The 26,556-nt window shown below is 43.3% G+C and overlaps 1 protein-coding gene and 1 long non-coding RNA gene across 3 annotated transcripts in view; one reads left to right on the top strand and one right to left on the bottom strand.

The window, feature by feature from the left end:
- The window catches only part of LOC117804007, a 31,413-nt gene extending 17,479 nt beyond the window's left edge, over nt 1–13,934 (bottom strand). The window contains exons 1-2 of the long non-coding RNA XR_004628157.1: nt 12,674–13,934; nt 11,805–11,939 (exon numbers count right to left, since the gene is read on the bottom strand). This is a non-coding gene — a long non-coding RNA (uncharacterized LOC117804007). The remainder of the gene's footprint in view (nt 1–11,804; nt 11,940–12,673) is intronic.
- A 154-nt stretch (nt 13,935–14,088) lies between these two features.
- HIVEP2 (HIVEP zinc finger 2) overlaps nt 14,089–26,556 on the top strand; it is a 195,401-nt gene continuing 182,933 nt past the window's right edge. The window contains exon 1 of one of the 2 annotated variants that reach the window (XM_034669212.1): nt 14,089–14,927. The gene's annotated coding sequence lies outside the window, so the exon portion shown is untranslated. Of the gene's footprint in view, nt 15,383–26,556 lie in introns of both variants that reach the window. The other variant, XM_002912632.4, reaches the window with a different exon arrangement.

The raw sequence follows: 26,556 nt of genomic DNA, 5'->3' as shown, positions 1-26,556 counted from the left end.
TAATCAATTTGCTCCGAAAGTCAGCCACTGGCCGGAAGCACTGGGTATCTGGTAGATGGCTGGGAATGGAGAGATGTAGAGAGAGGGTGACCGTATATCCCAGTTGGCCCTGGACTGTTTTGGCTCATGCCCATTGCCCAGGCAGACACATTTATAGCTTTTCCTTTTACTCTCAAATGTGTGAGCACCTCAGTAGAGTGAGCCAAAGTGGGGGATGGTTACTGAGGGCCGTGCTGACTAGACTGGGGCATGGATTCAGAGGCCTCATAGCTGGGCTTGAATCTCTCCTCTCCCACTTGCCGACCGGGTGATTGTGGGCAGATTAATTACCTTCTCTCACTCTCAGCCTCCCCACAGACAAACAGGGACTGAATATTAACTAGCCCTTGGCGACATCTAATAATGGTGCAGACATTATTATTGGAAACTCCCATTTTGCCCAGGCTTCGCACTTCTAAAGCATTCTAATGTACCAAGACACACATATTTTTCTGCTCTAAATCACTCTCTGCCTTGTTATATGCATTTCATTTCTAATTGTTTCCCTAAATTTCACTGTTTAAAATTTTTTTTGGGGGGGGGCTCCTGGGTGACTCAGTCAGTTAAGAGTCTGCCTTCGCTCAGGTCATGACCCCAGGGTCCTGGGATCGATCGAGCCCCATATTGGGCTCCTTGCTCAGTGGGGATTCTGCTTCTCTCTGCCCCTCTCCCTGCTTGTGCTCTCTCTCTCTCTCTTAAATAAATAAATAAATAAATAAATAAATAAAATCTTTAAATAAAATTTTGTTTTATATGTACCAAGAAAACTGATGGCTTTTACAATCTGCACCACTCTGGTTTAGCACTGACTTTCACCTTCATCTACATCGTTGGCTATGGTTCTGTGTGTGTTAACTCTGTCCTTCCTACCTTGCCCTAAATTTCTCGAAAGCCTTAGGGCTCATCTTGCCTTTCCCCAGAACCTAGAACAACAGGAGGAACACTAAAGAACTGCCAGATTCATGGGCTTTGCTAAGTTAAAACTCCAGCAACATAGCACTCTCAGCTTCATTCTCAACTTGTTTTACCTGAGGGTGAGAGGTGCCAAAAGTATTAACATTTCGTAAAGGGGGCCAAGCAGATTACAGGAGATTGAAACATGCTTTAAAAGGGTAGGAACTGCATCCTTCAGGATTGAGGTCCAGAATAGGAACGACTTTGATAGTGACAAGGGCTTTGCAGCACAAACCAAGATAATGAGTCTGCCTTGAACGAGAGGAAACTTCTACAGAGCTTGAGCTGTATCTCCACGGTTCACTGGGTGCTCAGCCTTCTCGCTGGGCCTGCCAATCAAGATGCTTAGGAGAGTGCTTTTTTGGCAGACAAGCCCTGACTACTTGAAATGAGGCAGGCATCACTGGAGCGTTTCAGAGGCCAGACACCAGATGGTAATAATACATTTCAACTATTAGAAGTTTGGATCAGAAAGCTAAAGGTGAAGGTCTTATCTCATTTGTCAAATGATGTAATTCATTATTAAATCAGGACAAACCAGTTAACATCTGAAGTATAATTCTGGTGGCTATTTATAACCCACTCACCAGTTCATTTAGCTTGACTGGCTTATTTAATTGTGTGCAGCATTTCACAAAAACATGGGAAATGACCTATGCAAATCACAGTTCTGGATAAATCGAAATTTTTCTTCATCTGCCAATTAAATGTGAGCATATTTGAGTAACTTGAAGAAATTATGTCTTATTTAAGATAATTCAAAACAGAAAACACTCCAGGTAAATTTAGTGAGCTTCGGCAACCTGTGTGGGACTTGGGTGCTATACTTTTTTCAGAATGAAATCGCTCACAAAAAGTGCTCATATGCAAGCTCTCAAAAAGAGAGGGTGGCCATAAATGAGTCAGTTAATTCTTCAAACATGAATACCAAAAGTGAAAACAAAGACATTAGCAGACTAGACACTGGGAAGTCTCTATGTATTTCTTAGTGAGAAGTGAATGCGTTTAGTCTTAACGTTGAGAAGGTAAAATCTTGGTAATTCTGGCAGTGGCTTGGAAAGGAGAGAGAATCTAACGAATCAGATACGGAATGTTTTACAGCTCTCACACAGTTTAGCATGGAGTCACGATGTCTTTCTTCCTCACCAGCGTGGTCATCATCATCATGGCTGAGGTGGATTAAGCACTTCCTATGTGCCAGGCACTGTTCTAAGAATTTTTTTTTTATTATTATTATATTATGTTAGTCACCATACAGTACATCCCCGGATTCCAATGCAAAGTTCGATGCTTCATTAGTTGCGTAATAACACCCAGTGCACCATGCAATACGTGCCCTCCTTACTACCCATCACCAGCCTATCCCATTCCCGCAACCCCTCCCCTCTGAAGTCTTCAGTTTGTTTCTCATAGTCCATAGTCTCTCATGTTTCATTCCCCCTTCTGATTACCCCCCTTTCTTTATCCCTTTCTTCCCCTACTGATCATCCTAGTTCTTATGTTCCATAGATGAGAGAAATCATATGATAATTGTCTTTCTTTCTCTGCTTGACTTATTTCACTTAGCATTATCTCCTCCAGTGCCGTCCATGTTGCAGCAAATGTCGAGAATTCGTTCTTTCTGATAGCTGAGTAATATTCCATTGTATATATGGACCACAGCTTCTTAATCCAGTCATCTGTTGAAGGGCATCTCGGCTCCTTCCATGATTTGGCTATTGTGGACAATGCAGCTATGAACATTGGGGTGCATATGGCCCTTCTCTTTACTACGTCTGTATCTTTGGGGTAAACACCCAGTAGTGCAATGGCTGGGTCATAGGGTAGTTCAATTTTTAACTTTTTAAGGGACCTCCACACTGTTTTCCAGAGTGGCTGTACCAACTTGCATTCCCACCAACAATGTAGGAGGGATCCCCTTTCTCCACATCCTCTCCAACAATTGTTGTTTCTTGCCTTGTCTATCTTTGCCATTCTAACTGGCGTAAGGTGGTATCTCAGTGTGGTTTTGATTTGAATTTCCCTGATGGCTAATGATTTTGAACATTTTTTCATGTGTCTGTTAGCCATTTGTATGTCTTCATTGGAAAAGTGTCTGTTCATATCTTCTGCCCATTTTATGATTTGTTTATTTGTTTCTCGTGTATTGAGTTTGAGAAGTTCTTTGTAGATCTTGGATACCAGTCCTTTATCTGTGGTGTCCTTTGCAAATATATTCTCCCATTCCGTGGGCTGTCTCTTAGTTTTTTTGACTGTTTCCTTGGCTGTGCAGAAGCTCTTTATCCTGATAAAGTCCCATAAGTTCATTTTATCTTTTATTTCTCTTGCCTTTGGAGATGTGTCGTGAAAAAGGTTGCTCTGGCCGATGTCATAGAAGTTGTTGCCTATGTTCTCCTCTAGAATTTTGATGGATTCCTGTCTCACATTGAGGTCTTTCATCAATTTGGGGTTTATTTTTGTGTATGGTGTGACAGAGTGGTCAAATTTCATTCTTTTGCATGTAGCTGTCCAATTTTCCCAGCACCATTTATTGAAGAGACTGTCTTTTTTCCACCGGATGTTTTTTCCTGCTTTATCAAAGATTAGTTGCCCAAAGAGCCGAGGGTCCATTTCTGGGTTCTCTATTCTGTTCCATTGGTCGATGTGTCTGTTTTTNGGGTCCATGTGTCTAAGAATTTCTGCTCGTCTTAATTCATTTTATCCTCTCAAAAATTCTACAAGGTGAGTGCTCTATTATGCCCATTATAAAGATGAGGAAAGAGGTCCCTGAGTAAGAATCACAGACTATCAAAGCTGGAGGGAGACGTAGGACTGCCTTCTTTCAACTCTCAGTTTAAAATGAGGACACGTAGGCCCAGAGGTTAATGTCTTACTCTGAGTCACATAAAAAGTTAGTGGCTGAACCACAACTATTTAAACAACTGGTATATATTAAGTGCTTACTGTATGCCATGTAACCCTTCCAATAACCCTATGAAATAAATACCATCGTCTCAATTTTGCAGAAAAACAGGCTCTCAGAAATGTTAAGGTACTTGGGCCATCACCCTCAGGTCAATGAGCCTGTTGGGCTTTGGACCCCAGCTTCTCCCTAGAGGTCTCACTAAATATCAGCAGGCTTCCTCTCCCATCAGACCACCTCTCCTCTCTGTGTGCCTTCCCTTATGCCCTGTGGCCTCCTACCTAGGCTATAAATGGCTGCATTTTAATCTCTGGCCTCGGTAGGTCTCATGAGGAAGGAAACAGTTCATGGAATCCTGGAATGATTAAGAAAGAAGCCAAAATGAGGCTCGGTATGAGCCTTTCAGTTTGTTACATAAAATTAAACATCATTGATAATGGAAACCTTAACAATATATCTTTATGCTTTCGGATCTCCTGATATTTAAAATCATGCCTACTTTTTTCATTTTTGCTTTCACTTAGGTTTCTTAGCGGCATTTTGCAAACACTGTCATTATGATCGCACAAATGCAATAAACTTAGTGACAAAATCTCTTATGGAGGACTTACACTCAAATGAAATTGTCCTGAGCTTTTTCCTTGCTCATATTTCACCCTGACCACGGAATTAGTATTTCCCATCATGTATGTTTGTTTTTTTAAAAATCGCGCCATGGTTTTATTTAATAAAGACAGTTTTAAAGGTGACAACTGGCAATTTGTTTTTAGCTTATATTTAAGTTTATATATGTTTGGATCAATAAGTATTATTATGCATGCTTTTTAAAATGAGAAATTCACATACTTTAAGTACTAAACAGAAGATATATATAGAGAGAGATACATATACACACACACACATATATAATCTGAGATTTTATATAACCATTAATTTTTTCTAGTTACACACACCTGAAAGGGTTGATGCTGTCAGCTGCCCAGCCAAAGATCACATTTTCTGTATAAAGGGGAAAGACTGAAAAATAAGATTTTCAAGAGCAAAGTAAATTTGCGGGTTGCTTCATTAACATGGAGATGTGATTTGAACTTGTTAAGTATTTGCTAATAAGAGAAAGGTACCCTTTACAGATATTCAGAAGGCTATTATTTTTACTCATCCACTCTGATAATACAATGCATGTTCTAAGACAAGCTGGGGGTGGTAACCAAGGGCTTCATTTATCTGAAACTAGAAGTGCCCGTAATGGGTTGGCAGGGTTGTGCACAGCATTGTGTGTTTCCCAGTTCTCTCTAATTAGCCATAGAAAAACGTGAAGAATAGCACCCACATTATCCAAATTCTCTTCAGGATTTGCTACCTTAAGAACTATTTTCCTTTTGTTATGTTCAATCTGTATAATTATGCTTTCAGAAAGCCCTCTTCTTTGGAATTCTTTCCTTGCTGACCTGCCGCCCAGTTGCAAGCCATATCCAGCAGCTACTACTTATTTACTGAAGATTCTTTTGGGAAAAAGTTTTAAAAATTAATTAAAAGAATATGTCAGGTATATATATATATTTAAATCTCCAATGTCTGTCCTCTTTTTACAAATCACTTACTTGATAAAGGAATCTTCCTCTGGCTTCTGGTTGCTTCTATTACATCATCTCTTACTACTTTCTCCCCCAGTTCTTCACCTCTCTTGTCTAGCCACACTGGCCTTTCAGTTCCTCATGGCATGAACTGCTTCTTGGCTTAGGAATTTTATACTTTCAGTTCCCTCTTCCTGAGGCACCCTTCTCTGCCCTTCCTCAGTCAGTTCACAGCCCAAATGTCAACACTGCAGATACCCCCCCAACCAATATTATTCCACCGTACGTATTTACTGTCTACCGAACACCTTGTTTTATTCTTCACGTTATTTTTCATGATTTGAAGTGGTCGTATTTGTTAATTTGATTACTATTTATTCCCCAAGCAGAATGTGAGCACTGCAGAGTCCCGAGCCCTCGCCTGCTTTGTTTACCCCTGTATCTCGAGTGACAAAACGGTGCCTAGCACATAGGTACTTGATACGCTATTTTTGGAAAAAAGTGATAGATAGTAGATAGATAGACAGACGGATAGATAGATAATACGTGTCTTTACTTCAAGGGAGAAGTTATAATATTGATTACCTCAGGGGTACATTAGCTGGGAAGAGTCACAAGGGAGCCTTCTGGAAGGTTAAAAATATTCTCCATCTTGATCTGAATGATGATTACAGAAACACAGGCACATACATATACAAAAGTTAATCTGGTTGTACATTTGTGATTTGTTTATTTTGTGTACCTAAATTAAAAAAAATATGAACTGTCGTGTGAATCCATCAAGGACTAGACTACGTGCGTGGCATTTGGTAAGCCTGGTAACACTGGTGCCAGGGTCAGACATCTTTAGATGTCCAGCACAAAACCTTTGATTGTTGGAAAACAATCGTTGCCAGACAGATCTAAGACCGACCACACAACAGGACGCCTTTCCCAAACCACACGTTGTTCTTTTAATGTGGATCTGTTTTAACCAAATCCTATCTATGTATTGTATAAGGCTTTATTTAGCTAAGGGAGTCTCATATTTTTTCCAGAGGCTATGCCATGGCTTATACACAGAGCCCAGGAAAAGATGAGAAGGCAGGAATAAAATACTAACTTTAAAACTCAGAGTACTTATTTACGATCGTTCATACCTAGCACCGCGTCTGCAGCTGAGGATTCCACAATGCAGATCAGAAGAAATGATTATAAAACAGTGATGGATGAAATCAGAGGGCCCTAGGGGACATGGGTGTATCAGTTTGCTAGAGACAAGGCTTTGTATGCAAGAATATGCAATATTCTATATATGAAGAATGTCAATGGGAAATGGCACACTGAATAAGTGGATCCTTTATGAAAATCTTTTTTAAAAAGACATAAAACAAATAATTAACTTTCTAACACTGTTATACTCTATGAAAATCAGTGAGAATGGTCTCGTTTATATAAGTGGACTTTTCAAGTAATTGAATCTTAACCCTCGAGTAAAAAGTATTTTAGGGGCGCCTGGGTGGCACAGCGGTTGGGCGTCTGCCTTCGGCTCAGGGTGTGATCCCGGCGTTATGGGATCGAGCCCCACATCAGGCTCCTCCGCTATGAGCCTGCTTCTTCCTCTCCCACTCCCCCTGCTTGTGTTCCCTCTCACTGGCTGTCTCTATCTCTGTCGAATAAATAAATAAAATCTTTAAAAAAAAAAAGTATTTTAAAAATGATTTTAACGTTCTGTTGTAGAAATCTTTCTAAGCAATCATGAATTTCCTCCTTCTCACTTGCGAAAGGTATTGCTGTGACTCCTCTTTCCATGCTTTGAGCTCATCAAGTGTGTTGATGGTTGCATGGGACCCTCTCAGCGGTTACTATGTCGTTATCCCAGTAACAACAACCTGAACCGACCCCACTCCCTGCTTATCTGTGTACTTTCAGTATCTCTTTCCTTGCTGGGAACATTCTCCACTGGGTCTGGAATTACGTCCTCTACTAGCACATCTTCTCTTTAATGTAATCCTTTAAACTTATTACCTTGGTTTACATAAAATTTCTAGCTAAGGGCCTGAATCATTGCACAAGCTTTTGACAATTATTTGATTTTGTGTATGTGTGTGTTTTTCTCCTCTTAACTCATGGTTCAAAGCTATATAAAAGCAGGTCAAATCTATCAGAGATCTGACCAACAGACAGAATGAGAGTGGATCAAGTCTCTATTCTCAGAAATCCTAAAAGTTTAAGGACTGAGGTACCAATAAAAAAAACTTCATTGGCTAAGTTCAAGAAAAATGCATTTATTCCCCCAAAATGTTTTAAGTCTTGATAATGAGAAAGAACGCTTCTCATTTCTGAGCATGTAGTATATCAAATTTATATAGCATAGGTTGAAGCTAAAATCTCTCCCTCCTCATCCATTACAAGAACTTGGTAAGAATGTGAAGGTGCTTGATAAGCTCTCTCCCCTGTTCTTCCCCTTTCTGCTCTCCTCTCTTCCTGTTCCTCCTTTTTTTCTCACCCTGGGTTGTCAGCAGTTCAAACTTCAGAATCTATGACAGTAAGGGCACCCCCGTGGAAGAGGAAGTGGAGACCCAGAGAGGGGAGGCCAGCCTTGAGGTCAGAGCTGGGACTTGTGCTCTGGGCCACCTACTCCGCTCTTGCCTAAGAATCCTACGTCATCATGGCTCCCTCTCCATAGGCCCCGGCAGAGGCTTTCTCGGTGGGTACCAAAGACCTCTTTTCCACTTTGCCTCTCACTTCATATTTCCATACCCTTTCCCCTTCAGTCTGTGTCCTATTTCTAGACCTCTATTCCCCCCCCCACAGCAACCCTGCCCAAACTTGGGGCCTCTCTGTCTCACACCCCTCCACACCTCTTCATATCATCCCCATCCTATGCTTTGTCAAGATAAATCAGTTTGAGTCCTAAGCTAGCTGTCACTCCGGAAAGGCAATCTAATAAATTAATCTCTCATAAGAAGTTAATGACTTATTAAGAGCTTAGGATATTAAGAGTTCATGACTTATATTTGGCTTCTACTGGAAGATTTTCATTGATGCAAAGCCTTAACCCCATACAGTGTCTGTTAAGTGGAGGAATTTCAACTATAACCCATTTTGGAGTGGGGGGAGCTGATAGAAGAGCTGGGGGAGGGCTAATGTGATGCTCCGAAATTGTTAATGACACACCATAGCCTATGTTCTAAGGGGGCAGGCACTTCAGGCTTTACTTACCTGGGCATTCTTAGTCCTACTACTGACTGTTTCCTAATTTGATTTTTTGTTCCCCAGTCTTCTGGTTTTTCTATCTTCCTTAGGATAAAGATCTGATGTGGGCAGCCCTGGAGGGCTCTCTAGAATGTCAGAAGCTAGTCTACTAGCAATTTTGACTGCTGAAATGTGCAGAACCCTTCCATAAACCGTGGGCATGGCTAGTCCTAAACTAAGCCAGAAAATCATCAAAGTTTGCTTGCATTTTGTTGATCCCCACCCACTTACCTCTCTCTCACCCTTCTCCCCACTGTGCATTCCTAATTCTGTGCCCCACGAACCTTTGTCCTCTCTCCATTCTTCTCATCCTCAGCCTTGGTTCATTTACTGGGGCCTTTTCTTTCTGAACATATGTTTACACAGATGAAATCTGGTTAAAATAAAAGTCACAAGAATATCTTTGAAGAATAAAAAGGGCCAACTTGTCGTAAGAGATAACATGAAACCTGAGGAACGTGATCAAGTGCGGAGAAGGGCGTTCTCAGGCAATCAGCTAGCTCCATCTCAATCTTAGGGGCAAAGTACAAGGCAAAGTGAGTCACAGGTTGGGGGATGTTCCTTACGTACCATGGAGTTTCTCAGGCCCTAATTGTGAGGATTGTAATTTTACAAATTTAGGGGGCAGCCCAGACTTTTACAAAAGCTTTTCAAGAGATGTTAGGGACGCCTGGGTGGCTCAGTGCCTACTTTTGGCTCAGGTTGTGATCCCAGGGTTCTGGGATCTAGGCCTGCATCCGTCTCTTTGCTCAGTGGGGAGCCTGCTTCTCCTTCTGCTTGCTGCTCCCCCTGCTTGTGCTCTGTCTCTTTCTTCCTCTGACAAATAATTAGATAAAATCTTAAAAAAAAAAAAAAGAGGTGCTGCTACTGGTGGTCTTTGGTCTTTCAAATACACCTAGAGAAACTCCGGAGTAGGGGGTGACAGGTAGTTGGTTGGAAGTCTACGAGCTCTGCCCATCCTATGAAAGGCAGGAGGATGAATGCTTTATCCTTCAATCCTAACAGATGTCACCTTCAGTCTCGGTAAATATGGCTCCAGCTGACTGGTCTTTAATTACCACCCCCTCCCTCCACTTCCTAACCGGAGGAGGTTATAATGGGATAGCTGGTCTACATTACAGTGTTGGGCTTGTATCCTATTAACAATTCAACAGACAGGCAGATTTCTCCCTCAAAATTCTTTTCTTCAACTAATTTTTGGACTCCTAAGTTTTCTTCATGCCACACAAATCATGAAACTGCTGAATTCTTCTCCATATAGCAAGTAAAACAGGTGAGTAGAAAGGGGGGAGAGCCATCAGAAAGGCAATTCTAAATCATCACTCTTTAATAAGACCCAAGGCCATATTCCATTCACTCATCAGAACTCTGCAGCAGGTAACCCCTTTCGAGGCTTATTTATAGTACTATAAATTTGTCTGAGGGAATGGCATGCTACTTAATTCATTTTACACAATTTTGTGGGGGGATTTATTGCAGTGATTTATATAGAATTTACAGCCATAAGGAGTTAGACACATCATTTTGACCTTTTAAAATAGAGAAACCAAGACCAGAAACGTAAGGGCTATAGACACACCCTCCCCACAAAGATTCCTTTTCTGTCTTTTGGGAACTGCTCTTTCTATCAGGACCACCCTCAACTCTGAGTCTAGGTATGGCCAATCAGATCGTCCTACTGCTCCTGCCCAGTGATTGGTCCAAGGGCAAGGACCTTGACTAAGGCTGCCTTGAAGGATCTGGGAAGAAGGCCTTTTCCCCCGGGGTTGCTAAATTGGGAAAATGGGCTGGGACTGCCGCCACCACCCTGCAGAATGCTTGTCCAAAGAGCAAAGTGAAGCAGAGGGATAGGAAAAGCTGAGAGAGGGAGAATGGACCAGGGTGAGATCATTTGAGCCCCAGGAGCCAGCTGATTGGAATTTTGTTCTTTACTTCTAGTTGTATGAGTCAGTGAAGTACCTTTCACTTTTTTTAAATTAACTTATAATGTATTATTTGTTTCAGGGGTACAGATCTGTGATTCATCAGCCTTACACAATAGACAGCGCTCACCACCACACATACCCTCCCCAGTGTCCATCACCCAGCCACCACCCCATTCCCCTCCCCTACAGCAACCCTCAGTTTGTTTCCTGAATTAAGAGTCTCTTAGGGTTTGTCATCCCTTTCACTCTTAAACCAGCTTGAGTTGAGGAGTTAAACTTGCAACTAACTGATTAGTAACATGGACATGCCTGGTTCTGAAGCTTTAAGTACAATGTCTCCTGGTACTCAGGTTTCCTGCGTGGATCAGTCTCCATGCTCTGTGGAAGTAGGTCTTGAGTTTTAGAATGCCTAAGCGTAGACTGCATTATTTGCCATAAAATGCAGATTCCTAGGCCCATAAAGATTCAAATTTGGTGGGACTGGGTGGCAAAGGCTGTAAACCTGCCTCCTTATCAAGCTTTCTACTGAGTGAGGAAAGTCCTAAGAGTGGCTTACAAGGCTGTCACCTTCTGTTCCAGTCACACTATTTTCCTTGAGGTCTACAAACACGCCAGGCTCGCCCTGGTCTTAGAGCTTTGTCTTGGCTGTTCTTACTAATTCCAGCTAGATCCGCTGCTACACCATTCCCTTTCATTACTGGCAGAAATGTCACTTTTGAAAAGTGACTTGTCTATTCTGATCTCCCTATTTAATACAGCAACACAACACCCCTCACCCCACCCATATCCTTTACCCTATTTTGTATTTTCCCCCATAACTCTTTTTACCTTCCATAGTCTATATATACCCTTTATTTCTTGTTTATTTTCTATCCTCTTCCTCCTCCATTTCCCCTCCCCTGTGCTAGACTGCAAGCTTCAGGAAAGTGGGGATCTTTATTTTGTTCACTGACGTATCCTAAGTATCTTCAGCACACGGTAAGCAAGTAATAAATATTTTTTGAATGAAAGTGCTTTCAGTCCAAGGTGATTTCTGACTCTGAAAAAATGCCATCCTGCCTTGTGGATGTTAATTATTTTACTTCCTTAATACCTCTTAATCCAGATCACCAGATTTTCTTTTCCTTTGAAATGGAGAAGCAGTAAGAAAAGTAATGAAAAGAAAGTTCTTACCTCACTGCTGATGCTCCATATAGGTGCCCAAGCTGGGTCACTCTGTCTTATGCCCCACCCAGCATCACTTTCCTTAGAGCCTCCTAGGGCTGAGTGCACAGTTTACCATTGCTGATTTTGTCTCTGGGGGTTTTCCTGGAAGAGGAGTTTTTCTGTTACTATATTGCACTTGCTTAGAAGCAACTGGACACGCATGTTGCTGCCTTAGCAGCTGGAGACAGGGATGCATTTACTTCAAGATAGTGATTTTTCCCAAGCAGAAGGGATAATAACTAGTTTACACGTATTCACACATTCTGCTTCAACTCAATCCAGGCTACCTTCTTTAAAGCTGGATGATTTTGGAACAAGGTAGTAGGAATCGAAGTTCTACTAAACACTGCCTTTAGGGATCCTCTTTGGTGGTAGGATCAGGTCATCAAAACCGATGTATATTTGCTTTTTTAAAAAAAATTATTTTAACTTCCCAATTAGCTGAATACCTTAATAGTCACATTATGCCACTTAATCTCGTTTTTTAAAGAGGCATTTAAGATTTCAACTAACATTCATTCTAGTGAAGCAAAATCTGCTTGCTATCCTTGCTCAGTTTCTGGGAGTTTGGGCAGCTGCTGTTGTGTGTGCTGAAGGGAAATTGGATTCTTAAAGAAACTGCTTAATCTTCTCTATTAAGCAATTAAATAAAATGGGCTCTGGGAGTATGTAGCAGGTGGGTTTGGAAGTGAAAAAGCATTTCAAAAATCATGTTTTGCGTTTCAAATGGATGTTTAAAAATGCAATGGCATACATTTAAGAGAGAACGATGATGGGAGGGTTTTTATTAAGTGCTTCAAGTTAAGTGAAGAAAGGCTGAAAATTCAAGAACTTACACAATGAAAGGAGAAGCCGCTTTAGTGGAAGTAGGCCTTGAATTTAAATGAGACCAACCTAAAAGGACACAGTGAAATTTATTCCAAATCATTCAGATTTTTCTCCTTTGAAAAAAATATCGATAAAAAAGGTATCGCCGCCTTATTTTGCAAAATCGTCCTTCACGGCAATAACGCCTTTGCACGGGGACTTCAGAAATCCACTGATGATAGGTCGAAATGAGAAACAAACCAAACCAAAACCGAAACCAGCAGTGCAATTGTCGAAGTCATTAAGGGGGCTGTCCTCTCATTTAATGTATTCGATTTTAATGAAAAGGGAAAGAAATATTTGATACGTTCTGACATTCGGTCCCTTTCCACGAAATCTGAAACTTGAGACGCAAAACATTCCGCAGTTGTCGGTGGAATACCTGCCTTAAAAGCAGAACCACAGTGAACGTCTTTGGCCCGGAATTCCAGAGACTAATTTCCACCCCTCCCACGGAGTCACCTGCTCAGGGGGAACCCCGGCCAGAAATCCGGGTCGCGCCAGGTCAAATCTTGCGCGTCTCTTGTTTACTCCGCCCAGAGCAGGGCGGCGGCACGGCCTGGGGGGTGGGGAGGCCGCCCGGGCCCGCGGTGCCCGGGGCACTGGGCTCCGCTCGGTTCAGCGCGGCTGCTCGGGCGCCCGGGACGGACGGCACGTGGTCCTCGCCGGGCGGGGGGACCACCCAGAGGAGGCGCTCCGGGCGCGCGCCCGGCCCTGCAGCCACTCGCCGCGGCCTCCGGGGAACCTCCCCCGAGGGTGCACACGAGTCCACAAACGCAGGGTAACGGCTGGAGGGAGCCCCGGTGTCCCCCGGGTGTCGCCGGGTCAGGGAGGAAGCCCAGGGTCCCGGTTCCCCTCGCCTGGGATTCCCCCGCCTCCGGGCCCCGCTCTCCCAGCGCGGGCTGCGATTTCACTAGCGTCTCTTCCTAGGCGAGGGAAGCGCGCGGGCTGGAGGCAGCCGCTAGCCCCGGGTCCCACCGCGGCCCACCAGGAAACCGGCAGCCGTTCACCGCGCCGCTGCCTGAGCCAATTTGAATACCCCCGCGAGGGCGGGCCGCGTGCCTGAAGCTGAGTGCGCCCAGGGCGCCCTAGTGAGTGACCCCAGGGAAGGCAACTGGGGCATTTCAAGAGCGTGAAAAGTTCGTGCTTACGCAGGGGCACGGAAAGTGCTAGTAAAAAGCTTTGCAAAGCTCCAGAAATGCAGCCAGGAGCTGGTCTGATTTTTTTTTTTTTTTTTTTTTCCCNTTTTTTTTTTTTTTTTTTGACCCTAACATAACCATGAGTTGAGGCGGGGGCGAAGGAGAGGAAAGGGATAAGAGGTACACGGACAAAACCATAATAATACAAATTATTATGTAATTCCGTTTGTCATCAGGAGAGGGAAGATTGGATTATACTGGGAAATGGGGAAGTTGGGCGGGGGGTGGGGTGGAGGTTTCCACGTCCCTAAAGGAAATTCTCAGGCTCCTAGAGACGCCCAAGTTTTTTTGCATGACAAGTAGAGACCAGCTCTCGGGGGAGTTCCCCCGTCCGAGCGAGCGGGAGTGCGGCCGCGGTCTTCCCGCCTGGAGCGGCCGCAACAGGGCCGGGCCCTGCCCTCCCGGCCGCCTCCCTCCCCCGCCGCCCTGCGCGCCGCACATCCCTCTCTTGCTTGCCGGCTCCAGACTGGTTTTTCTGGTTCAGCCTCCCTCCCTGGGACGCGCTGGGGGATCCGATGACGTCGCTGGCTGAGTCTCTCCCTCTTCCTCCCTCCCTCCGCCTCTCCCCCCGCCCGCCCTCGCCGCGCACTCCTCCTAGTAACTTCTGTTCGGGGAGGCGCTGCCAGGAATAACCCGGTGCGTCCACAGCCCGGGAGGGGAGGCGGCCGCTGCGGCTCCCGCACGCAGACTGCTTGCGGCCCGGGCCTCGCGGTCCCTCGCGAGCCCCGCGGCCCCTGCCCCGGGCCCATCTCCGTATAGTGTCAGAAAAATAAATAAAGGGAAGAGGAGCCTGGGCAGGCGGTCGGGATCTCTTCCCTCCCTCCGCGCCCGCCCTCCCTCTGTCCTTAAGGAAATGCTACCAGACACCCCCCACCAGACACGCTCAGCCTTGGCGAGGAGCGGCCGCCGCGGCAGCGAGAACAAGGGCACCAGGGGGGTTTCCTCCTCCTCCTCCTCCTCTCCCTCCTCTTCCTTCTTCTCCTCTCCGTCCTCCTCCTCCTCCTTCTCAGCGGTGACTTTCCAGGTGAGCGGCCGCCGCTGCTGCGAGGATCCCCCTTGCCCGCTCGGGCTCGGGCCGCCGCGTCGCGCCCTCCTCCTGCCCCTGTCACTCGGCGGCGGCCGGGAGCTGACAGCCGCCCGAGGGGCTCGCGGCCCGGAGGCGGGCAGCCGGCGGGAGGCGGGCTGGAGGTGAGAGGGTGGAGAGGAGGCGAGCGGGGCGCCGCCGAGTGCTGTCTGTCCCCGCCGGAGGAGGGTCTCCACAAAAACATCTTCGGGGACTGTGGCACAAGTCTTTGCCAAGTTGAGTCTTGGACCTTGAGGCTCTCTGGAGCCTGGAGCAACTTGGAGGGTCTGCTGGCTCGTTAACAATATATCCTACACGTCTGGACTTTGGGGTGCTGGGTGCAGCCTTGGGGTGCGTGGAGGGCGGACCGACCATTTGGGAGAGCAGAGCGGCGGGAATCTAGGTTCCTCGGCTCGGTAAGTGGCCTAGGCGCCGTGTTTTTGCTGCCTCCTTTAGCATTGGGAGCTTGTTTCACTTTATACCGAAATCGCCTCCGCCGGACTCGGTCGCCTCTCGCGGCGCGCGCCCCCGGCCCCTTCCCCGTTTCCCGAGGGTGAGGGTCGGAGGGGGCGGGGATGGGGGAGACCTCGCCAGGGGGGTCAGGCGCGTCGGGAAATGCGGGGAATACCCTGGCCGAGGATCTATGCAGATGAGGGGAGGCTGCTTTGCGTAATGTCCTGGGGGGAGGGGGCCGCGCGGGAGCGCTGGAGGCAGGAATGTGCCTGGTTACTAATGAGGGACGTGCACCGGCGCGCACCGCCGGCCACCGCTGCGGGTGCACCGGCCGCAGCGCGGCTCCCGGCGCGACGGGCCGGCCGGGGGCGCGTGGAGACGGGTGGGGGCGGTTTGCATGCGTGTTCGTCTGTGCGTCTGCCCGGGGACCGGGAAGGGACATGTGTGTTTGGGCTCTGCACTGTGGGGAGCTGGATCTGCGCCTTTATGTCTGTTCCCTGAAGTGGGTGGAACGTTGGCCCGTTCCGGGAATGTTCCATGACGTGGTGCAGCCACAGGAAGGGGGTTAACGAGGGGCTCTCTGCCGCGGCGGCTCTATCAAAGCAGATGTGCTGCTGCTGCTCTCACCTCCCTTCACCCCTCCCCCCGCCTTTCCATTCTGTGCGTCTGGGGCGAGACAGGAAAACACTGCTCTGTGTGTGGGGGTGTGTGTGTGGGGGTGGGGTGGGGGTGATGTATGTGTGGTGTCTGTCGTATTTGGTGGGGGAGACTCCAGATCAGCTCTGCCACCCCAGCTGTTATCACAGATCGGTGCGCTTTATACGCATGTGCCTCTCGCGTTCTGTCCCTCTTACATAACACATCCAGTGCAGCAGAGGACACGAGAAAATGCGACCCCAACCCTCCAAGCCCAAATTGGGTGAGGGGATAGAAGGTCAGGAAGTGTCGCTTGGTGTTGTCCTTCAGGGACGTGGCTTCCAGTGGAAAAAGGGAGGAGAGGAAAGAGGGTTTTCTTCAAGTGGCTCCTCTCCGACTTGAAAGCATCTAACTGAAAAGGACTGCAGGAACTAGTCTTCTCTAATGGGAAAGCTTTTACAGGCTTCACCGAGGGAAAGTGGGTACTTTAACCTCGGGAGTGCAGAGAAGACCGAGGGTCCTTAATAGACACTTAGAGGAGCCTAGCAATAATATGTGTGGGGTAGGGGTCAGTGGGGATGGCTTTGAGGGGGCCAGAGGAGTAACCTGATAATAGGTTTCGCTGGAGGCCTTAGGACACCTGTAATGGCTTAGAATTCTCACAGGAAGCAGTGTGTGCAACTGACATTGCAAAAGCCTTATTCTCTGCACAGTTTCTTAGGCCTAAAATGAACATAAAAAGGCTTGTTTCCGGTACTTTCATTATAATGGAAAATTTGAACCGATTGTTCTCCTTCCCCTTTTGCCATTTTAAAAATAACTCAATTTACCTCCAAATAAATATTGGTACTCTCTCCCACCCCCAAAGGCTAGACCTTGATAATTCACAAGAGAACTGTGTTTTTCTAGCATACTCAGAGCTCTAGTCAAGGGCTATTGATTTTTCTCTTCAGTACAGTTGTTTCTTTTGTAGCGCATAATCAAGCCCAGAAATTACTTGAAATATTAATAAGATCCATTTTAATTAAATTTGCAATGATCTGTCCTCCTAGAAAAGGCCATTTAACTTTATTAGAAACATTTCCTCCAGTGATATAGTAATGTTTGGTGATATTTGTCCTTGAGCAAACCAAGTTATTTTAAATATTTGCATATATATGTACATAGATATATATTACATTTATATAGGTGACATATATATTAGTATTTGCAGATGTCTTGTGCTTTTCACCTTGTAAGAGTGCCACAGCAAGATTTTAACCAAATAGATTGTATAATGAGTAGATTTGGTTTGATTTTTAAGATATAGGCCAAATGGTTTACCAGGACAGAAATGCCTTCTACGTGCTATCACTTTCATTATTAAGACAAAATTCCTGTGGAACACTAAGATCTCATGTTACCAGAGAGGAGAACTGTGCATTTTTATTTTGAGGTGAAAGGGATTTACCAGTATGAACTTAATGATAGTATGCTTCTAGTGTCATAATCCCTTTTGACCACTAGGTTTGAGATATGCAGTATCTTTCTTACGTACAGAAAAATGTTATATGACAATGGTGAATCTTTTGAAAATTGTCTGAGTTTCTTGCTTTGAACATAGGTCAGGTCTAAAACAAAATTCATTTGTTGACAGTTATATTTCTTGTGATGGTGATTGTATTTTATGAGGTTGGCTTTTTTAGAGACTGCTTGTGTTTATGTAAGAGTGTTTATGATTAAATTGATGTGAAATTGATTTGGGGACAATTTTGGGAGTGGTTGCATATTAATGATATTACAGATTTAAAATTTAACTGATTTTTAACTTGTTAGATCCCTGTGGAGGTCTTTGGGAAAATACCATTGAAGTAGAAAAAACATTTCTATATTTCTATTAAACATGGGATGTGAAAGTGAATTTACGGTATTTGTATTATCACAGAATGAAATCATGTTATTTGCATGGAAAGATTAGCCAGTGGAATCTTTTGATTGATTAGGCTCTTTCTACATGAGATGTGTTTTCAAATGTTCTTGTTACTATGAAAACAAAACAGAGACAACATGTATGCAGGCGTTCCTTGTGGAATAATGGTACATGTGTCTGCTTGAGCATTTGGCACTTTGTCACTATTCAGAAAACCAGGTTGAATTTTTTGTGCGGTTTCAATCTAAAATGAAGAATTTTTTAAAAAAGAATTTGCCTGTTTTGATTTTTAAAGCAGGGCTTACTTATTTCAACAGCAGCAATAACAAATAACAGTCTATTTGTGTTGGTGTTAGATTTTTTTAGTTACCAATAATTAGCTGAGGTTAAGCTGAAAGCTTCAACATAGTACAAGTAGTTTTAAAGACCTATAGAAAATGTTATTTGGCATGAGTGAAAGGCATCCTCCATTAGGGTGTGGAATAATTTAATTCCTGATATAGTAACTATTATAATAAGGGAAAGGTGGTTAAAATCGACTGGATGGGTGGTGTGGGATCAAACAGGTTGCCACTCACCTAACTCTGTTAAAAAACAAACACTGTTTTCAGATTTGGGTTCCTAGTCAGCCTCAGCAGGACTCTGTATTGGTCTATGCAACAATCCTGTAGGTGGAGAAATGGCTCATAATTCAAACCTCCACCTAAAAATCCCAGTGCTATGCTTCTAGTTAATGAATTTATATATGCACTCATCATGAATTCATATTTTGGCTAAAACATGGTATGTAAGGATTGCAACTTTTTAAGTGATGTTATAAAAAAGGAACAGAGGAAGTTTACCATCTCAACTCAGTGGACGTTTGGCTTTATAAGGAACTTCACACTGTCAGCGTGTATGGGTTTGCTGTAACCACATAGGCAGAGCCTTCATTCATCTTGAGTAAAATTTCAGTGAATGTTCCAGTGAGGCTTCTCAATGCTTGAAGCTATGGATGAACACAGAAGAGTGAGAGAAAATGGGAAATCTTGATGAAAATGAGATTGTGCTTGTTTGAAGGAAATTGTACAAGTGAAATAATTTTCTATTGGTTCTTGGTATTTGATCACAATAAAAGAAAAGCATTGCTTTCCATATGCTATTTATGGCAATGCTAACAAAAAGGAAGTTGTAAATCAGTATTTGTAGCTGTGAGATGGCTCTAAGTAATTTGGAAAAATATTTGAGCTCTTTATCTGTGATTGTGACACAGCCAGTCTTCAAGTACAAGAGGGTAACATAGCCTACTTGGTCTGTGCAATTTTGGCTTCTCTGATGTGGACCATGGCTACTAGCGTTAAGTTAGACGTAGGGCTATACTGTTTCAAGACTGAATTTAGAATAGAATCAGAACTGTTGGATAATTTGTGTCACTATTTTTTGAGCCACATATGTGCTAATCTTAACATATATTATCTGTCATTTGAGGTATTAATTATGGCATTTGATATATTCTACAAGTGCCCATAACTTTGGATTTCCTATCAGCTTAAAATTTGGAGTCTAACTGGGTAGACACATTTGAAGACAGTGCTTTGGAGAGAAGAGATGAAAATGATGTTTGTATGCCTGAACACAGTTCTGGCAGAGAGCATGTGGGGTTTGACCTACCACTTCTGGGTCAAGAGGTGATTGGAGGTGAGGTGAGGAAGTACTCTGGGCCAGGCAGCATTTTTGACTTGTCATTCACATATAATCTTAGCCATTTCTTCAGAGTACTATGACAAGTGACCCAGTCATCATTTATCAATACAACTTATTCATCCATTCATTCAACAAGTATTTACTATGGATCAGGCCTTGTGCTAGACACCAAGGATAGAATGATGATTCAGACCAGAGAAAGAGCCTCTAATCTAGTGCAGTTGACAGATATGGGGCATGAGGTGAACCAATATAAGTAAAGCCACATTGTGAGTGCTATGAAAGAAACATGAAGGGGTGTACAATAAGGGGTGTATCACCGCTATCTGAGGAGGTGATATTTGAGCTGTAACTGAAGCATAAGTTATGGTCAAGTGAAAGCGAGCCAGTGGGACTAGAGGGCATATAACAAGAGAGGAGGGGCAAGGTTTGGTCAGACCATGTGGTGAGGACCACATGAGTGATTATCTAACCTGGTATGAATGGGCACTGTCCTTGGAAAATCAGGACATATGATGAGCCTACTATTGGCTATGTTAGAGGTTGATCGCTGGAGAGGGAATGTTGGGGGGGCAGGGCCTAGAAGTTGGAGGAGGCTTGTCTGTAGCAGGAATTCTTCACAGTACTTTGACATCAGTGGTACTTAACCCCTGGAGTTTGTTATGATTCCATGCACTGACTTCAGTTTGAGGGGTTTACTTGGAGATTAGCTGTTGTTTTTTGCAGATGATTTTTTAAAATAATAAATAATTTAAACTAAAAAATACTTATTTGAGGCTCAAATTAACTGAATCGGTCAACATCATAGATTCAATTAATGAATAACTGCCAATTCCGAAGTCTTTACAAGGTGGCTGTCTGAAGAACCAATTAATCTTTAGGGCCCTGCACGAGGTGAATCTATATGTTGCTAAACAGCGAGTGAACCCTTCAGCTCCCTAGGTAATTTCTCTACCTGACTGCAAATACCGGGACCTTTGGAGAAATGTAGGTCTTATTTTTTACTTTCCTAATGATTAAGGGTCAGTGTAACACAAAAGAGTAGAAAAAAAAAGAGTAGAAAATAACATTTCTTTGTATAATCTTGGACTCATTCTCCATTTTGTCAACTATTATCATTTAATTAATTTGCTTCCTGTTTTAAAATTTATATAATGTAGACAATTCAATTTAGGTGGCAAAAAGAGTCAGTATATGTAGAAGTCTCAAGCTTGGGGTCTGGAGTCAGACTGGGGGGGGCGGGGGGTCAGAATGAGTAATTGAAAGATAAGAGGAGGGTGATTGATTCCTGGCTTAGGAACTTCTACAATCTAGAGAAGAGAAGGCATATGGCTTGTTACCAGTGGAAGCAGAAGATAAATGGAGGGTTTTGTTTTGTTTTGTTTCTAAACTGAAAAGATTAGAGGGTCTTTATGGGAAGAAGTGAGTTTTGACTCGTGGCCTTGAAGGTTGAAGTGAATTTCAGTAAAGCCTCCTGAGAGGGAAGGGTGGGGCACAGTGAATGTGGTCTGGGCTGGTGAGTCATAGTTCTGCCAAGGGAGAAGAAGAGTATGGTGAACCTGGAAAGGTCCTTGTCTCCAGATCACATGGGGCGTGAAGCCCACCTGAGAAAGCTGGATGTCACTTAAGGTTTTGAGCAGGGGAGAGATGCTATAATGTGTGTGTATTCAGAAAGAGTATAAAAATTATGGGCTGGACATCTTGGTGGCAAGGCGGCCATTAAATTGGTATAATACCCCAAAAGGAAGTAATGAAGGTTGACACTACTGCATGACAGTATGAATTATTTGATCTTGTGCATAGACATTTTAATGATAAATAACAAAAGTGATTTAAATATTTTGATAAACATGGCCAAATTTGTATGGCAGATTGTGAGTTTGAGCTACACCTTAAGAACAGAGTACTACGTTATTATTTTCAGCTACTCTAAAACTTTTTACTCTGAACAGTATTCATAAATATTAATAGTGAAAGTTGACCATCAAACACTAACTTATAAAAATGGTTATACTTAAAATTATAAGGCATTTATGTTTTCAGGTATAAATATTTAAGGAACGGATAGATGATTCATTTTGTGGTTCATTAGAATACTGCTTTCTCAGTGATACCCAGTTGTACCTAAATCATGACAATACTGGACAGATAGTGTAGTACCGTGTATTTGAAAGGCAGTGCTTTTCTGACAAAGATTTATTTGGTGGTTTCATTTTCTCTGAAAAGGAAAGCAGGAGAGCAGCGAAGCTCTTCTTATTTGCATTGTTGCAGATTCACTCGATTTCGGAAGGCCAACAAAAAGGTGGGACTTTTGAAACTAGGCAGTGGGAAAATACAGACACTCCCTTATTTTATTTGCTTGGGGATCTGTAGGCATGCATATGCGTATAGGCATGCATGTGCGTGCACACACACATGTATACTAATCTTAGAAAATCATATGTATTCAGTGAGAAAGAAAATTTTGATACTTAAAACATAAGCATGAATTCTCATCCTGATAGTTGCAGAAAGACTTTCTCTTAAAATGGAGATTGGGTCTAATTCCATATGAAGAAGATTATAGGAAAGGTAATTTAAATTGTAAGTAGCTTTGTTCAATAAATGCTAGATTCATTTGCAACAGTGTTTTATTTCTTTTGGAAGCCAGACAACTAGTTTAATAGTGTACATATGAAACACTAATTTGGCTTGTTAATTGGATGCAATTAAACTGAGGTTATTTTATACTGCTTAATTGTCTGAAAATTACATGTGTTGCCATGCCTGTGTAATGTGAGGCAAAAACTGGGGTATAGTGGAAGCGGAGGTGGAGGGACGTAAGGTCTAGTAGTGTCTTTGCAATTAGCTTTCTGTAAAAACTTGGAAGCAAGTCGTTTAAACTCTCTGGACTTCATTTGGAAATGAAAGGATTGGAACAGATGGGCTTCTAAAGCCTCTTCCAACTCATATTCTATCAGTTTATAAATTCTACTTTGTAGTTATAGAGAATGCAGTGTCATTAGATTCTGTAATTACGGTATTACAAGGATGAACTAAACACTTTTATAAAATCAGCACAGTGCCAATTTAGCAAATCCGTTAGAAGGAAGGGTATTTAGGCTGAAAGAGCACTTACCCTGTGCCAGGCCGCATACCAGGCTCTCTCCCGTGATAACCGTCAGAAGATTTGGTATTACTACCTTCACGTTTACACTTAAGGAGATCGAGACTCAGAAAGGTTAACTGGTTTTTGCAGGGGCACTCTGATAGTCAGTGGTGAAGTAGGATTTGAACTCAGGGCTATTTGGCTCAAAAAACATTTGGTCGTTTCACCATTTCATGCAGCAGCATAAGCAACTGTTAAACATCGAAATTACTCCAGAGATTAAAAAATTAAATTGCCAACCATGTTGCTTACCGTTAAACACTGTGCTACAGTGTTTAACCCTAGCAGTTTCGGCATATCCACCAGTGGGATACATACTATGTGAAGGAGATAGCCTAGGGGCCAAGAGCCTGGATTTAAAGTCAGACAGAACAGGGTAAATTCCAGCTCTACCACCAGCTCCGGGGAATTTCTGAAGGTCACTTAACCTCCCAGAGGTTACAAAATGAGGATGATAGTATCTGTTTAAGGGTCATTGTGAAATTTTTATGAGAATGTGTGTACCTGTCTCACTGAGCGCATAGTAAACATTAAATACCTGGTAGCTATGATTATGATGGAGAAGGGATTAGACCCAAAGGGAAAAACAACAACAACACAGGAGAACTGAAATTGTTGTGACAGTAAAATATCGCTTACACGTTTTCAAATGGTCTGTTAAACTCCTGATTGAAATGGTTTTAAGAAGCGATGTCAGGGGGCGCCTGGGTGGCTTAGTCCTTAAGCGTCTGCCTTTGGCTCAGGGCGTGATCCCGGAGTCTTGGGATCCAGCCCCACATCAGGCTCCTCCGCTGGGAGCCTACTTCTTCCTCTCCCACTCCCCCTGCTTGTGTTCCCTCTCTTGCTGGCTGTCTCTCTGTCAAATAAACAAATAAAATCTTTAAAAAAAAAAAAAAGAAATGATGTCAGAATGCCCATGTATTTCAACCGTTGACAAGTGGAAATATCAATTCTAGTTTGGGGTATTTCTCATGTAGCTCAGTCCGTGCTAAACTGGTGAAGTGAACGAAAGTCTCTGGTTCTTCGTGGATCATCCTTCTGGAGTTTTTTGGTCTAAAAATAGCCCTTGGGGCCTGAATTACCCAACTTGAACTTCCCTGTAAATCGCCAAGAGCTGGAGAACCAGCGTTTACTCCTGGGGCCTTGGGCTTGCTAAGGAGGCGAATTGGAGTTGTTCCTGGGGCTGCTGACTTTGGAACAAACATCTATTAATTCAACAGAGATTTATTAAGCACCTACCTGCCCTGGGAAAGGTGCTATTCTAGACCCTGGGGTTTCGTCAGTGAATAAAATAGTTTAAAAAAATTCCCTGTCCTCATAGTGTTTACATTCCAATGGACTACTTTAGAAACTGTTTTGGGGGGCGCCTGAGTAGCGCAGTCCTTAAGCATCTGCCTTGGGCTCAGGGCATGATCCCACCGTTCTGGGATCGAGCCCTGCATCAGGCTCCTCCCCTGGGAGCCTGCTTCTTCCTCTCCCACTCCCCCTGCTTGTGTTCCCTCTCTCGCTGGCTGTCTCTATGTCAAATAAATAAATAAAATCTTAAAAAAAAACTGTTTTGGGCAAATTTAGTTCATTGTACTACTTTCCAGGGTTTTTAGAAATCTCTACTTTCATATTGTGTCTCTCAACCCAAATAACAGTTAATGAAGCATTGCAAGACTCACCTAAGTCACTAATGAAAAAAACCCCATTTATTAGACCCATATCTGTATCTTTATTTTTTAGAGTAACATAGTTTTTGAAGAGGTACTATTTTTGCATAACCAAATATTATAGTACTGTTTTTTTTTAAATTCCTTTTTATGGTTTAGCATGATGGCCTTTCCTAACCTATAGAATCAAGTTCTGGCTATTTTTTCATGAGGAAGAGAATAGAATGGTTTTTAAATGACACATTGTATTGTAAAATGCGTTTATAAGCTTGTTAAGGTGGAAATATTACCACAACTTCTATTTTGCATAAATATTTGTCATCTTATTTAAATGAATTTTTCTTTTTTTTTTACCAATAATTTTTGTGATCAAATTTCTAGCGAATTAGGGTGGTTTATACTTTCACAAAAATGTGGTAAACACAGTGCATCATAGACAGTAGGCAGGCAGTAGGTATGTGGTGAATGTTGAAAGTCATAATTCTCAAGAAACTTGTACTTCAGACACGTGGGTGCCTCAGCCTGTTATGCGTCTGCCTTTGGCTCAGGTCATGATCCTGGGGTCCTGGGATTGAGTCCCATGTAGGGCTTGCTGCTCAGCTGGAAGTCTGCTTCTCCCTCTGCCTGCTGCTTCCCCTGCCTGTGAGCCCTCTCTCTCTCTCTCTGTGTCAAATAAATAAATAAATAATCTTAAAAAAAAAAAGAAACTTATATTTGAAGTTATAAGAAAAGACATTGGACTTGCTGTAAGATGGCAGGAGGGGTCATCAGAACCAAATGATGGATGAAGTCCTGGCTAGTCTTCTTCTTTTTTTTTTTTAAAGATTTTATTTATTTATTTGTCTGAGAGAGAGCACAGGCAGGGGGAGCAGTAGGCAGAGGGAGAAGCAGACTCCCCCCAGTGAGCAAGGAGCCCGATGTGTTAGTCGATCCCAGGACCTTGGGATCATGACCTGAGCCGAATAACCTAGCCACGCAGGCACCTCTCTCTCTCTCTCTTTTTAAAGTCCTAGCCAGTCTTTGCTCCAAGTGTTTCTTCAGCTTTGTTAAGAAGTCCTTTGGGAAACAGCTGTCTCACCTATACACCCAGCACTCACACTTCTTATAGCCTCAATCAGGGTCTCCCTGAGCTCTGCAACTTCCCATTTGATTTTGTAGCAATGGCCCAGGTAGAGCCAGTGTGAGGTAATTTTTTCCAATAGTTGGACTGGGAAGTTTATAGTTGACTGGGATTCTTCCTTACAAGATAGTTTTCCCTGGCCATATTTTGTTTAGGGTGCTCTGAAAGGAATGCGGTGTGAAGGTAGTTACTGCCTACAGGTGTGGGGCTTACAGAAATGTTGTTTCTTGGTAGGCCTGCTTGGGTAAATTTGGCATAAAGAGAGAATGCATTCCTTTACTCCATTACAGATCCTTGCCCTTGGAAGCAAAGAAAAATGCAGGAGGGAAGGCTGGGGGGGAATCTTTTCCTCTCATTTGAAATGATGAAATCTGTCTTTGCAACCCAGCAGGGCCCCGTGGGACAGTCGTGATGGCTGGCCCCAACACTTATGGACAAGGCATGGGAAGTTCAGCTTCTAATTATCCATGGAATAATTATCAAACTTTATTTTCTTTCTTCTCTTGATGCTTACATTTTGAATAATCCCCGTTTCTCTAAGCAAGGGAAAAACCCAGGGTTATAAACATTCAATTTATTTTCATGTTACTCAATTTATTTGTCATGTGTCAAAGTTTATGTTTGGAGAAATACAAGCTTTTTGGGTAAAACGAGGATTTTGAATATTTTTGTGCCCTTGTTGTCAGGATGTGTTCATTAGAGCCTACTCCCGGGTCACAGAGGATGCCCAAACGGCTGCTGCTAGTAAACCCTGACCCCACTAGTTCATTGCTGGCCTCATTATTGATTTTCAAAATGATTCAGGCAAAGTGGCTGTACTTCTGTTGTATTTCATTGTTTCTTCATCTGTAAAAAATGAAGCATTGTTTATAGCACTGCCCTACCTCCTGGGAGCAAAGCAGGGTAACACAAGAGAATTGGAGTGGCTATTTTTAGGATGTGAAGCAACACTAAGTTTTGAGAATAATTCAATTGTTGAAAAAAAA

The sequence above is a fragment of the Ailuropoda melanoleuca genome, chromosome 10 (genome assembly GCF_002007445.2).
Source record: "Ailuropoda melanoleuca isolate Jingjing chromosome 10, ASM200744v2, whole genome shotgun sequence".
NCBI lineage: Eukaryota > Metazoa > Chordata > Mammalia > Carnivora > Ursidae > Ailuropoda > Ailuropoda melanoleuca.
The sequence above is the reverse complement of the archived record's forward strand: the minus strand, read 5'-3'. Positions and strand labels throughout refer to the sequence as shown.